The sequence below is a fragment of the Triticum dicoccoides genome, chromosome 7A (genome assembly GCF_002162155.2).
Source record: "Triticum dicoccoides isolate Atlit2015 ecotype Zavitan chromosome 7A, WEW_v2.0, whole genome shotgun sequence".
NCBI lineage: Eukaryota > Viridiplantae > Streptophyta > Magnoliopsida > Poales > Poaceae > Triticum > Triticum dicoccoides.
In genome coordinates this window covers 332,133,386-332,145,501 of record NC_041392.1, presented here as the reverse complement: position 1 = coordinate 332,145,501, position 12,116 = coordinate 332,133,386, and positions in this window count along the sequence as shown.

Below are 12,116 nucleotides of genomic sequence, written 5' to 3'. Positions count from 1 at the left end.
ACGACTCTACAAACATATTTAATGTCCCAAGTCCCTTACAAAGTAACAACACTTGGCACTTGGGGGCTAATGTATGCAGTTCGGCGAGTTTATCAAGGTTAAGCCGGAGTGTTAAGTACTATGAAGACGGTTTTAAATTCTAAAGTACCGATTCATTAATGATCAAAATGAACCGGTCCTTGGGGACTATAGGTGAAGTTTTGTTCTATCAATATCAGGCAAAGATTCAGAGGTAAAAGTATCGGCCTATATTTTAAGTCTACATGTTATTCCATTTCACTTATAATCTGAAGACTTGGGGGCTGAAGGAATACTAGTAAACTGGAAACAACATACCTCATACTTCAACTGAAGCTGATTGACCATCTCGATCTCAGACTCACGACTGGAGTGTACATGACTGAGATAGCCAGATAAAATGTCACTGGCATTGAGACGGTCATAGTTGGCAACGTCAAAGCGAACCTTCTGCCTCTCCAATGCCTCTTGCTTTGCTGTGCACCGAGCCAGCACCGTTGGGTTCCCCGGGTCAACAAAGCGGCTCCCAGTAATTTGAACATCTTGAGCAGGTGGAGACGGCGGGTCGGTTGAGCTTGATGTTCCAGCTATAGAAGGATTCATAGTGGCTTCGTCAAAAGACGGCTCCGGAGCATTTGCTTCATTGACAATAGGCGGGTCTTCTGGAGCGTCAGTTAATGGAGAAGGCGGCCTAGCCGGGTCAGATGCCAGCACTGGCGGGTCTTCCGCCAGTTTTGCTGCCTTCGCCTTCTTGGATTTAGCCTGGCCTCTAAGGAAAAATATTGCAGGATTGTCAGTATAAAGATACAATTGAGCAACCCGGAAGAAAGGAGGATTTCTGATTACCCATGAGCAGCCTTGAAAGCCAGAAATTGTGTTTGTGATGAGTCGCCTAAGGAACGAGACACCTCCTGAAAGCATGCAAGAAAAGAGCTAAAAGAAATACAAGGAGTAGGATTCATTAAAACGAGTTAAAAACAGCAATAAGTAAACCTCGTTCGGGCGTTTCTGAGGGTTCTGTTGAAGGACGACAGCTGGTTCATCTTCAATCCCAACTTCACGGCGGCTTTCATGTTGCTGCTTTTTCAAATGAAAGTTGGGATCCAAGTGAGCTAAGGGGTTAGAAAACCTTACTTTACGGATCACGTCGAACTTTGTGTCTTGGTAAGGGCTCTGAGTGGGAGGAAATGATAGTTACCTCTGCTTCCCTGGCCTGACTGGCCCCAGTGTCATCCTGGTAAGGATCATTGTCAATAAGATTATTAAAAAATTGGCCAAGGGAATCAAGGGCTACCTCCGAGTCAGACGTGTCATCAAGTTTCATTAAAGCTTCAGCAGTGGTCTTCTTTTTCTTCTTCGATCTTCAGGTCGTTTTCTTGGCGGCGAGTTTCGCCTTCTTGGCACCTTCGTGATCATATTTGACTTTGCAAAAATCAGAATTGGCCTACAAAGACAAGAGGAAGGATCAGTGATAAACAATACGGCTGGACAAAATACAAAGGAAAAAAGATCAGAATATCCTTACTGCTGATATCGGGTTAAGTTTACAGAAGGGATTTAACCCAACAGTTCTGCAATCTTCATACTTCCCATTCACCAAAAGGTTTGACATTGATACAATGTCTTCCTCGGTTAGTTGAACCGGGGTATGACGAAGAGAGTCGTCCGGGCCTCAACCATATTCATACATCAATTTTGAATGACGGCTTAATGGAATAACCCGCCATGAGATCCAGCAGCGGGTCAGATCAACTCCGGTTAAACCGTTCCCCAATAAAGCGTTGATTCTTCTGATAGATGGAAGCGGCCTCTTGCGTTCAGCAACGGTAAGTTTATCTGGCAATACGAACTTGGAGTCAAGACGAGGTAACCCGGTAGTGGCTTCTCATTGGCTGGTGAGATGTCCTGACAGTAAAACCAAGTTTGGTTCCAGTCCTTTGGGTGACTTGGTAAAAGTATGAGAGGGAAGACAGCACCCTGCCGGTGCTGAATTGAGATGCCTCCAAGCTCTAAGCTAAGGCTGTTGGTGCACTCGTTCTGCCGGTTCAGATAGAAATATTCTCTAAACAGTTCCACAGTCGGCTCTTGCTGAAGATATACCTCACAAAGCACTTGGAAGTTACAAATATTGGATAGGGAATTGGGCCCAATATCCTGAGGATGGAGTTTGAAAAAGTGAAGAACTTCTCTAAAAAACTTTGAACCGGGCGGTGAGAAGCCACGGTTCATGTGGTCAGTAAAGACGATCACTTCGCCGTCTTTTGGATTGGGTCATTCTTCTTCCGGGTCAGGAGCATGATAAGACATGATGCTTTTTGAGGGAAGAAACCCAATGAGGAAGAACTCTTTTAAATGATCCTCAGTTATGGTTGAGGGGACCCTATTACAGATGGTGGGTGTCTTTGACGGCATGATGTGCAAGGAACTGAAAAAGGAAAAACAACATGCCGGTTCAATTTACGGAAAAATTAACAGTTAAAGGAAGAAGATGTAAAACAAGTAACGGCAGCTTAACTAAGGGCTAATGACATATAAGGAAAAGAAAGCCGGAGCGGTAAGCCGCCATGACTACAGATTCTTTTAGAAAGCGAATCCAGCTAAGTCTTGGCCTAAACAAGTTTCACCAAGCTATCATTATTATTTTGGATCAAATGGCTGTCCCAAAACAAAAATATTCTAGACCTAAAAATCTAGTACAGATGAGTTCGTCAGCTATAAAGAAGCATCTATACACAAAAAGGGATCTACTGCTATCAAAAATGGACGCAAAAAAACTACCGTGCGAGTTATATCTCCTTTTTGGATCAAGAGAGGCTGCGGAGGAAGAACTACCGGAAAGGTTCATGAGGAACAGTGAAGAACACCGATGAACTCGCAAGCCCTAATGCAGATCTAAAAATTTTGAGAAGGCAAGACTTACGGATGCAGATTTGTTGCGGAGGGTCATCGCCGTTTATCTGGAAAGTTCAGGGTGATGCAGCGGCCAAGCTCGAGGACGATGATGAGCGTTGCGGCGGCGGCGGAGCTCGAGCAACAGCGGAGATTGCGAGAGGAAGAAGATGAAGAAGAGGGGAGAATGAGAAACACCGGCCGCGTGCCTATTTATAAGGGCAGATGCGAACAGACGGGTGCGAAAATCAAGGGAGGACCAAAATAATGATTATCCAGCTAAACGAATGCCTTGATTCTCGGAAGACATTAAAAGATAAAAGATCCATTGAAGATGACGTCATAACATGCTTTCATGTTTTCAGAAGATGACGTCATGGCGGGTTACAGAGTTCTTTCAGACAAAGGAAGATGGGTTTCGTCTAAGTGTTGAAGATTGACAAGGAACAAAGTTCAAGTCAACCTTGGGGCCCAATGTTGGGGATATAGCTACCAGGTATGACCCGCCCAGGAGGGGCCGGGTCAACCCCAATGGTGGGTTACAAATAGAAGCCCAGTAATATTCAAGATTATAGTTATCTAGACTTGTAAAAGGCCTAAGCCCAAGGGCGGCTTAAGGCCCAAATATTGTAAACCGGCATATGTAAAGAAAGGCATATAAAAGAAGTCACCGAGTCGAACACATTTTATGAGCCAGCCGGGACTCTATAGGCCGCCAGGCATCAACCCGTGTATATAAGGGGGCGACCTGGCGGCGGCTTAAGAAGAGAAACAACCAGATCGATAACCAAGCCGGCGAGTTTAGCCCCTTGGAGATCGAAACTTCAGCAATACCAATCCCAACTAGATGTAGGCTTTTACCTTCATTGTAAGGGGCCGAACTAGTATAAAAACTCTCATGTCCTTTGTCCCGATTAACCCCTTTAAGCTTCCTAGTGTGATGGCCCTTCGATTAAGTCCTTGCTCTAGGACATCTGCCGTGTCAACTCCACGACAGTTACACAGAGTCGATTTCAAGAGTGGAGATCTACATATCCGTATTGCCTAGCTTGCCTTCCACGCCAAGGAGAGTCCCATCCAGGCACGACACGAAGTCTTCAATCTTGTATCTTCATAGTCCAACAGTCCGGCCAAAGGATATAGTCCGGCTGTCCGGAGACCCCCTAATCCAGGACTCCCTCAGTACTACTACTAGTAGTAGAATTGAGACTTATAAAACGGAAAAACGAATGTTTTTAGATGAGCCCTATAAATCCTAATGGGTACGTACTCCATAAAATCAGATGTTCCCAAAACTAAGTCACTCAACCTATATTTGCTTGTTTCCCTTCCAGCCTCCTTGCCTCGAATAGACTATGCCAAACTCCCCTGCCTACCGCGCGGGAAAAGTCCCGCCCTCTCCTTTTTTAGTCTGGGTTTGTATCGATAGATCGCACGAAGCAGCAAAAACCCAAGCCGTGTCTTGTACTCCTCCGTCGACGCCCACATTCATGAATTATGCACTTCCTGTCGCCGACATGTGGGACATATAGCAACCGGGTCGACGTGTCAAGCACCAAATAACAGTGCAGAACAGCAGGGGGAACGCACCCAGTCGTACCGCCCCAGTAGTAGTAGTAGTAATGAGCAATGAGACGTAAAATCACAATGCCGCACCTTCCCAGACGGACGAAGCAACCATTATTTCAAACTTCGGTTCGCCGTCATCTCAAACCACGTAGTATTGCTTCTGCCTCAAGAGGGACACGCACATCGCCTTGGTTTATCATGAAACGTGGGATCGCATGACAGGCCATGCTCCCCCTCTGATCGCTCGATAAAATCACCTCATTTTTACTAGTATACTTCCTCCGTATCGGTTTACATGGCATGCACGTTGTTCTAGGTTGAGAATTTAACTGGCTATATATGTGATGAACAATATATGTTTAGAAACTACATCCACTTAATAATCCAATGATATAATTTTCGTGACAGAGTAACTCATATTTAGTTAGTCAAATGGATGACCTGGAACTACATGCACGCCCTATAAACATAGACGCCTAAAAAAATGAGACGAAGAGTGTAGTTCAGTACATATCTTTTTAGATCAATATAGTCGGGATTCACCAAGGAGCATAACCAAGTGGTAGGTTGCACCTGTCGTGTTGGCGTAGTAACTCAAGCAGGGTCAGTCCGCACACGAAATGGCGACACACTTAACAGGACCCCTTTGGCCGACATGTGGATCACCCACCATCTTGTTCCACGTGCGATGCGCCAAATTACAGTTCGGAGCAGCGGTTGGAATTGGAGGCACCCCGGTCGTAGCGCCGCAGTAGTAGAAAATGAGCGATGAGGGGTCAAATCACAAAGCCCCACCATTCCCACATTAAGTTGGACGGACGAAGCAACCATCATTTCACTCTAGGGCGCTGTGACGCCCGGGTAATCAAGCTACAGTAACCCTCTGTTATGATGCCACATCACCATGATAACTGTTGCTAATCTCGTGTTAGATCAGAACCGATCCAAATTCAAATTCGAATTAAAGTCAAGCAATGAAAGTTTTCAATTCTCAAAACTAAAATGTTCTTATTGTGACAAATAAATCATGGATAGTATTGGTGGAGAAATAACATTTTTATAAAATAATTAATTACTCTAAAGTGATTAAAACAACAGCAAAAACAATTAAGTGAATACCTTTTTCAATTAATAAAATTCTAAACTAATTTATTTCGGGGTAAAACATTTATGGCAGTGGGTGGTTCTCAAACATTAATTTAAGAGTTGTTATCATTTTTTTAAACTAAAAATAATGTGTATCTAAAATAAAATAGAACAGAAAAATAAAAATAAAAAGAAGAAAAGAAAACAGAACAAAAAGAAAGAAAGGAAAATCCCCCCCCCCCCGCTGGGCCTCGGCCCAGCTGGCCACTAGGGTAGCCAGGCCGGCCCGGCCGGCGCCCCCATAACCCCTCCAAACCCTAACCCACGTCACCTGTAACCCCCACTCCTCGCTCGTTCCACCTCGTCTCCCCACCCCGCCCCGAGTGGATCTGGATCGGGGGCAACCGACGCCCCTGACCCCGCCCGGAGCCCGCCCGGAGCGCCTCCGCCTCGACCCCGTCGCCGCCAGCTCGCCCCCGTCGACTATCTGCCTCGCCGGACCACCTCAAGCTCGCCTCATCCTCCGCCGCCAAGCCGCCTCCTCGTCGGAGAGGGACAGATCCCTGGGGCCATGTCACGGATCCGGCCTCCCTCGCCTTGCTCCCCTCGCCGGAGTCCCCTCGTCGACCGACGCCCTCTTCTCCGACACTGTCGGACGCCGCCTCTAACCTCGTCATCGATCCGTTCGACCCCGACCTTCTCCGGCTCCATCACGCATCCTGCCGCTTCCGTTGTGAGCCTCCGGCCTTCCGTGGCTTTTTCCCCCTCCTCCCCGTGCCCTCCAGCACCGTTTGCCTCTAGCTCCGTCATAGTCACCACCGTCCATCGCCCTCGGCGCTGTTCCAGCCGCTCCTAGCTCCAGACGAAGGCACATCTTGACGCGGCGCCTCGCGCTTATCCGTTTGGCACCCGGGGTTGCCCCTTTTCATCGCTGGAGTCGTCGGCTACGCGTGTGCCGCCGTCCTCTGTAACTCACTGGCAGGCACAAGCGCGCGCACACACACACACACGTTCTAACAGTGTGTTGACCCACTGACGTGTGGGCCCGCCCGTTTTAACCATTCCCCTAACCACGTACTTAGAACCTAATAAAACTATTTAGTTGAATAACTGAAAATGACATGTGGCCCCTTTTCATTTGAAAGCCTGTTTAAGAATATCGAAGTCAATGACTTGTGGCCCCATCTAATCTGTTAAATTATTTAAACTGTTAATTTTCAATGTCTCTATGACAGCTGGGTCCCACCAGCTAGTTTGACCAGTCAACGTTGACCTAGTCAACTGCTGTCTGGACTATTGACTTTGACCAGACCCCACATGTAATACATTGTGGCTGGCACTGCACTATGTGACAAAAGTAATTACTGATTTAAATTGGGAATATAAATAAATCCTAAAATTGATTTAAATCTTTTAAAATTAATATAAAATAAACCGTAGCTCGGATGAAAAAACTTTGTATATGAAAGTTGCTCAGAACAACGAGACGAATCCGGATACGCAGCCCGTTCATCGGCCACACATCCCTAGCATAGCAAACACGCAACATTCCCCCTCCGATTCATCTATCCGAAAACGCGAAACACCGGGGATATTTTCCCGGATGTTTCCCCCCTTCACCGGTATCACCTCATATCGCGTTAGAACACGTTTAGCTCTGCCTGTTGTCATGTTATGCACCTGCTTGCTATGTATTTACTGTTTCTCCCCCTTCTTCTCTTTGGTAGACCCCGTGACGATGCTGATGCCCCTGTGGTCGACTACATCACCGATGACCCTCCTTCTTGTCTGAGCAACCAGGCAAGCCCCCCCTTGATCACCAGATATCGCCTATTCTTCTTTATACTGCTTGCATTAGAGTACTGTAGCATGTTACTGCTTTCAGTTAGTCCTATACTGCTGCATAGCCTGTCCTTGCTACTACTGTTGTTACCCTTACCTGCTATCCTACTACTTAGTATAGGATGCTAGTGTTCCATCAGTGGCCCTACACTCTTGTCCGTCTGCCATGCTATACTACTAGGCAGTGATCACTTCGGGAGGTGATCACGGGCATATACTATATGCTTTACACTATTACATTACTTATGATACTGTTCGGAGATGGGGGCTGAAGGGGCAGGTGGCTCCATCCAGGTAGTGGTGGGCCTGAGTTCCCGATGGCCCCCGACTGTTACTTTGAGGCAGAGCGACAGGGCAGGTTGAGACCACCTAGGAGAGAGGTGGGCCTGGCCCTGGTCAGCGTTCGCGGATACTTAACACGCTTAACGAGATCTTGGTATTTGATCTGAGTCTGGCTACTTTCCTATACGCACTAACCATCTACGCGGGGACAGTTATGGGAACTCGACGTCGTGGTATCAGCCGAAGCCTTCTTGACGTCAGCGACTGAGCGGCGCGCGCCGGGTTGGACCGCGTAACGCAACTTCCTTTGTAATGGAGGTTGCTAGGTCCGCTCACCGGCTGTGTACGCAACATGCAGGTGTGCAATGGGCGATGGGCTCAGACCCTTGCACCATAGGATTTAGACCGGCGTGCTGACCTCTCTGTTGTGCGTAGGTAGGGCTGCGATGTGTTGATCTTCCGAGGCCGGGCATGACCCAGAAAAGTGTGTCCGGCCAAATGGGATCAAGCGTGTTGGGTTATGTGGTGCACCCCTATAGGGAAGTTGATCTATTCGAATAGTCGTGTCCCTCGGTAAAAGGATGACCCGGTGTTGTACCTTGACCTTATGACAACTAGAACCGGATACTTAATAAAACACACCCTTCCAAGTGCCAGATACAACTGGTGATCGCTCTCTCACAGGGCGACGAGGGGAGGATCATCGGTTAGGATTATGCTACACGATGCTACTTGGTGAACTTACCATCTACTCTCTTCTACATGCTGCAAGATGGAGGCTGCCAGAAGCGTAGTCTTTGATAGGACTAGCTATCCCCCTCTTATTCCGGCATTCTGCAATTCAGTCCACATATGATAGCCTTTTCCATTTGATACCAATGCATACATATGTAGTGTAGCTCCTTGCTTGCGAGTACTTTGGATGAGTCTTCACGGTTGCTTTGCTCCCCCTTTTCCCCCTTCCTATACCCGATTGTTGCGACCAGGCGTTGGAGTCCAGGAGCAAGACGCCACCGTTGACGACGACTCCTACTACACTGCAGGTGCCTACTTGTAATGCCCTCGATGCGGCTATATCTCCTACGTGTTGAAGCACGACTTAGAGGCATAACCGCATTGAAAGCAATGTCGCAAGTAAGGTAAGCTTCACAACATCCCATGTAATATAGATAATAAAAGGGGAAGGTAACATAGTTGGCTTACACTCGCCACGTCAACCAAAGTACATAAATAGCATTACATCATCCAATCACTCATGGCCCGACTACAGTGCCAAAATAAAAGATCAACCCAACATGCGACACAGTCTCGATCGCCCCAACTGGGCACCACTACTGATCATCAGGGAAAGACACATAGTAACGGCGTGAGTCCTCGTCGAACTACCACTTGAGCTCAAGCGCGTCATCTAGAACGGAGTCATCAGGCCCTGCATCTGGTTTGGAAGTAATCTGTGAGCCACAGGGACTCAGCAATCTCACACCCTCGCGATCAAGACTATTTAAGCTTATAGGTAAGGCAAGGTAATATGAGGAGCTGCAGCAAGCGACTAGCATGTATGGTGGCTAACCTGTTCGCAAAAGAGAGCAAGAAGAGAAGGCAAAGCGCGAACGAATAACTAGAGAACAACCTGCGGCAAGCATTACTCCAACACCGTGTTCACTTCCCGGACTCCGCCGAGAAGAGACCATCACGGTAACTCACACAGTTGATTCTTTGTAATTAACTTAAGGTTCAAGTTATCTACAACCGGACATTAACAAATTCCCAACTGCCCATAACCGCGGGCATGGCTTTCGAAAGGTAAAATCCCTGCAGGGGAGTCCCAACTTAGCCCATGACAAGCTCTCACGGTCAACGAAGGATATACCTTCTCCTGAGATGTTCTGATCAGACTCGGTATCCCGGTTCTACAAGACAACTCCGACAATGGTAAAACAAGTCCAGCAACACCACCCGCTGTGCCGACAAATCCCGATAGGAGCTGCACATATCTCGTTCTCAGGGCACACTGGATAAGCTAAGCGTACGGGAACCAACATAACCCAAGTTGCCAAGGGACAGCCCCGCACGGTGCTCTAGGTTGGACCAACGCTCAGAGGAGCACTGGCCCGGGGGTTTAAAATAAAGATGACCCTTGAGTCCGCGAAACCCAAGGGAAAAAGCTAGGTGGCAAATGGTAAAACCAAGGTTGGGCATTGCTGGAGGAGTTTTATTCAAGGCGGACTGTCAAGGGGTTCCCGTTATCACCCAACCGCGTAAGAAACGCAAAATCCGGGAACATAACACCGATATGACGGAAACTAGGGCGGCAAAAGTGGAACAAAACACTAGGCGAGAGGCCGAGCCTTCCACCCTTTACCAAGTATACAGATGCATTAAGATAACAAGATAATATAATGATATCCCAACAAGAAAATAATGTTCCAACAAGGAACGGTCTCCAATCTTCACCTGCAACTAGCAACGCTATAAGAGGGGCTGAGCAAAGCGGTAACATAGCCAATCCATGGTTTGCTAGGACATGGTGGGTTAGAGGTTTGACATGGCAATTTGGGAGGCATGATAAGCAAGTGGTAGGCATCGTAGCATAGGCATAGCAAAAGAGCGAGCATCTAGCAAAGCAAAGATAGAAGTGATTTCGAGGGTATGATCATCTTGCCTGCAAAGTTATCAGAGTTGACTGGATCCTCGAAAGCAAACTCAACGGGCTCCTCGTTAGCGAACTCGTCTCCCGGCTCTATCCAAGCAAGACAAACAAGCAACAAGAACACAATCAACCACGTGTAAAGCTCAAACAACATGATGCAACATGGTATGCTATGCGGGATGAGAGACGTGATGCATATGCAACATTTGACAAGCAATGAATGAACCTGGCCTCAACATGGAATTCCAAGTGTGCCACTGGAAAGGTGAGATGATTTCGCTTGAAAATGATATAGAGAATGCCGGAATCGGAGACACGGTTTGGAAATTGCAAGCAAAACAAATATCGCACCGGTCTGCGATAAACAGCAAGTATCCATCTAAATGCAACAAACATGCTACAGCACTCAAACATGGCAACAAAATACATGGCAGGGATCCATTCATGATGCTTAACTCAAGATGAACACTGAGGTACGGCCAATTCATTGATTAACAGGTTCAAACAAGCATGGCAAAAGTGCAATTGGTAAACAGATCTCAGACTTAGTGAAATTAACACTTGTCTGGAATTTCAGATAGAGTAGCACACTTTGGAGCAAGAAAACTATATGCTACAGGAACTTAACATGGCAAAGCAAGACATGGCATGGAGCTACTCAAATAGCTTACCAGAAATCCCTTAGTGACCTGGAGTCAAAAGGGATCAGAAAATACAATTGCAAGCATGTGAACATGGCAAAAACATAAACAGATCACAGACTTGGTGAAAAAACTGGAGCATGCAAATCAGATATCAAGTAGGCATGTTTACGAGCTCGATGCACTCACTACAGAGCATGTCCTGACAATCTAAGCATACGCCCACCAAGAATACACATTATACAAGCTAGAAATGGCAAGAACAATAACATAGCATGCACGGATCAACAACAACATCCTCGGCAAAATCGCTAACAAGTAGACAATCTGCCCAGATTCACGAAATAGCAAAAGTAGAGCTCGATTGACCCAAGCTAGGTTGCTCCATAATTAAAAACAAAGACATTGATGGATAGAGCACTACAGGATTAACAAAACATCCTTACTGATCATCCTCAAAAGAGGGACGGATCACTAGGAAACAACATGAACATATGAACATATGACTTAGTGGAATTGCTAACTCCCTGAAATCAGCATTAACGAATGCTCCACTTTGCAAGCTTGTGCTAGTCACCACACACATCACAAAAATACATGGATTGCATCTCTAGAAAGATGGCAAAGCATATAACAAAACACATGTAGAGCTCATGAGCATATCATGCACACAATAATCATGGCAAAAATGACAAATAGCTATTTGGAGCAGCAGATCTGACAATTATCTCAAATAGCACTCTTCCAACAGAATTTCGGTCATCAAGATGAACTCAAAAGGAAATGATACAATGAGATGAATTCATGTACTCTCTGAGACGAACATTTTGATATGCTACACGCCCAAAATGGTCTACGGATGCAAAGTTACGGCACGATGAACATGGCAATATAATTAGGGTTTTCTGAGAAAAAGTCAACCGAGGTGCTATTCCCAGATCTAGATCCGGATCGGAGCACGGACTTCGAGGTTGGCCGGAGTCGGACTTGACGACCTCGCCGGAGTTGGAAGGCCAGCCGGAGGAGGTGCAGGCGTGGAGGAGGAGGTATGGCCCGGGGTGGCCGCGGGCATCGCCAGTGCTGGCCGCGGCGGCGAGGGGCAACGTCGGCGGCGAGTTGCAGCGTCGGGCGGCGAGGTG